The following is a 3,719-nucleotide window of genomic DNA, read 5'->3' on the forward strand; positions in this document are numbered from 1 at the left end:
TCTTTCTTCTATTAGTTACCTCGGTCGTGGTGTCTCTTTATAGCAATAGGAGAGTAAGAGCAAGATAACCTTCCCTGCAATGGTTCTTGGGAAATGGCAGTGACCACGTTCCTTCTGCTTCTCCAGCTTGCCCAAACCAATGCCCTTCTTCCTTTAGGAATTTCTGTTCCAAAGGAACCACAGAAGCAATGGCTGGTCCTGGCACAGAGTACTTGCAATGGCTTCATAAGCCTACAAAGAGAACATGCTAGAAACGGTCCTTGTGTGGCCATTTCTCTGGGTTTTCATCCTAATGTTTCAGGCAAATCTTCCTTGTCTATGCGCCCCTTCAATGTTGGGTTTCTCAGGTTGGGTCCCAGGCCCTCCTCTCTATGTGTGTGCCATAGAAATTCTTAGTAGTTCTGACGGAAATGCAGTAAGGCAAGGGAGTAAGAGCTGGCTCCAAGCTGACAGATCGATGGCATGATCTTCAACCCACGATAGTATCACGTTCAAAACCATTACTTCTACAATTATGATAAGCAATATCTTCTGCTTACCATAAAAGTCATTATTTTTTTAATCCTTAACTTCACTTTACTAGTTATATATGTACAATGTAAGTGGAAAAATACTGCTTAGAAAAATGCAATTGCTTAATAAGTTTATGAGAAAGTCATGTTGATCTTGTAGCAGATACATCATTTCCTGCCAATTCAAAATTTAAGTTCCCTTTTCCTAGCATGCACTTCCCCCAGTCTCTGATGCCAATTTCCGTGCCATGTGCTTGGTGACTTTTACTTGGTCACTTCCATGACAGCAAGGGCTGTTGCCTACTATAATCTTTCTACCTGTGTGGAGTTTCCAGGGTTTTGGCAGTTGCAAGAAGCAGGCGTGGAGAGCCCATAAGTAACCCGTCCGCACCACAGTGCAGGGACAGGAGAAAGGCGTCTCTTTCTGTGAGCCCACAAGGGCAGTAGCACTAAGTTCCATGAGCTGTCATCTCCAATGCTGATGACATCACTGTTGACTCGGGCCCTCTGCTGTCCTCTGCGGGACAGGGACTCTCAGAACTAAGAAGAGTTGGGACACGTATTTCCGCACTGTTTCCTTGGAGGACCAATCTTGAGAGGAACGTGAGGGGTAAATATACACCTATAATTGAGACCTCAATATAAATAACGCTGCTTGCCCATCATGAAATCTGTAGGCTGCTAAGAATGCAAAAGCCTCTGGAAGTGAACCCAGTAACAGTGGTGAAGAGACCCTGAGAGGATGAACACTACCTGGGTTCAAATCTCGGAATTGTCACGTTTTGCCAGGATCAGTGTACTTGTCCGTAAAGGACTCAAGACAAAAGCCACACTGTGAGGTAGCTCTGAGGACTGAATTCAGGGATACATATCAAGACCTTAAACAGGGACAGTGTCTTCAAACAGGAACAAAGGCTCATTCCCGTGTATCTGATAACCTATTATAGACACCCAGCTTGAACTTGAACCCAAGACATAAGGCTTGCCTCCTTCCCACTGGCCAGACCACCCACCACTCCGCTGCTCTTGGCTGGAGCTTGCTGACATGTTCGCCCTGCGGGCATGATGTGGCCTCCACAGAGCCCTCTTTCCCGTTTCCATGACTACATTTCCTCTTCTCTGAGTTACTGAAAGCCCTGACTGCAGAGGCAGGTTTATTTATAGCTGAAAAATTAGTGTTATTTGGCTTGAGTTCTTCTGCAGCCATCAGCCCATTACTCTAAGAGCGTCCGCACTCACAGGCGGCACCGCTTGCTTTCCCCAGTGCCCTGGAATCGTTCGTTGGTGGCTCAAAACAATGTTGATTGAATGTCTGTGAAGAGAGCAGCTCGACCCAGCCTTTCTCTATCAGAAGCCAGGGTCCTCCCCAAACTCCGACACCCACAGACCTACCACTGACGACACAGCGGTACTTGGATGTCCCCACCTTAGGTATGGCCAAAATTTAGCTCACCATAGTCTCAATCTTCTCCTGCCCTGTGTTCCTGATTTTCATGAACAGAGTCACCATTATCCAGCCTCCAGGACAGAACCTGAGAGCCGCCTCATTCCCACCGCCATCTTACCACCACATTCCCATCAATGCATCCACCGAAGCCCTCATCTTCAGTGACGATGAGGATGGTGTGTCCCTGACTTGGAGGCATCGCCGTGGAACTGACAGCTTTTCTGTATGTTCTTTTTCTAATCTCTACTTCCCAGCCTCATTGCATGAATCTCTCTGCTGCTGCTGCTTCCTCTCCTGACTGTATTTTTATTTCAGTTGCAGCACTAACAGCTTGATTGGCTCTCACACATCTGAACCACGAAGTACATAATATTTGAAATATGTTGCTGTTCACAATTTGAGTGTAGCATTATTACTGTTTGGTACTAGGTTCAAAGACATCATTTCGATTCCCCAGCTTTGGGATACTTATTGACATCCACATGGTTGTCTGGTCATGCAGAAGAAAGAAATTCAAAAGCAATATCTTTTTCTTCTGCCAGGTCCTTTGCAGTAAGATCCATTTTCTCACATGAGAAATCATTAATAGGGAGGCCTTCCAGGACCTGTTCTTGAGGTTGCCAACAGAGACAACGCCCATGGACACAAGCATGCCCTCTGGGATTTCAAATCACTTATCTCTGATGTGGCCAGAGATGGCTTTCAGGGCAGACGTTGCACTGGACAGTTTCTAAGTTTTGCCGAGAGCAGTACCATGCTGTTACACAGTCGGGATGACCTCACCCTGGAGCCAGGTGTCATCTCTTAGGGCGTCACACACACCAGCTTCCTCTCCTTGCAATGTCACCCTAGCATGATTGACAGCTGGATATTGAGCTGATGAATGCTCTTCCCCAGATAATGACCTTTGCATCATCACCAGTTATACCACATTTAAGAGCAATTTGAGATTTTGCTAGGTTGTGATCCAAGCGACTCATGCAACTGAAGCTCTCCTGGGGATCAATGGGGCTGACTTAGAGGCTGTTGAACAATTGGCGTTGACTGGGTTTCCCGCTACAATGACCTTAGCTGATTTCTGGGCATAGTTCTCCAAGACCGCACCCTGAACTTTGAGGATTTTCACGTTTGCTTTTTAGTAGGCCTTTCCCCTCTATGCCTTCTCTTCTTGACCTGGAGCCCACAAGGACAGTCACGTTCAAGTCTTTGAAGGAGATCTCTTTGTCTGTTGCAATGGCATCTTTCAGAAGGGGAAGGGAAGTCTTATACTTCCACCAGGATACTGTCCGGAACACCCATCCTGGGGTTGATATCCAGCAGCACAAGAATGATAGGCTGGTCCATTTCCAATACTGTACAGAAGTGAATAGGCCATCTGAGCAGCTGCTCTATCACAAGGACTTATTGGTTCAGACATGATTGGGAACTGTGAGGTAGATTTCTACATCTCCAAAGGCCATCTCCTGTTGTTCTTGCTGTTGTTGTTGTTGTTGTTGTTGTTGCTGCTGCTGCTGCTGCTGTTGTTAGCACATTTATTGATTACCCTTCCCATTGCTATGACAAAGTTCCCTGAATCAACTGAGGACGATTTACTTTGGTTCATGGTTTTGGAGAACAAAGTCCGTCACCGGCGGGGAAGACTAAGGCTCTGGGGCACTGGCTGTGTGTGGCATTTCTAATACAGTAGCAGGACTAGGAAGCAGAGAGCCAGACAGGAAGGAACAAGATATTGTACACCAGCAAAAGCTGGTCCCCAAAGG

General features: G+C 46.5%; 1 pseudogene; it reads right to left on the bottom strand.

The window, feature by feature from the left end:
• Positions 1–2,453: 2,453 nt before the first annotated feature.
• On the bottom strand, positions 2,454–3,376 carry LOC125387548 (malate dehydrogenase, cytoplasmic pseudogene; annotated as a pseudogene).
• Between the last annotated feature and the right edge of the window lie 343 nt (positions 3,377–3,719).

This window comes from Myodes glareolus, chromosome 8, assembly GCF_982192425.1.
Source record: "Myodes glareolus chromosome 8, mMyoGla1.1, whole genome shotgun sequence".
Classification (NCBI taxonomy): domain Eukaryota; kingdom Metazoa; phylum Chordata; class Mammalia; order Rodentia; family Cricetidae; genus Myodes; species Myodes glareolus.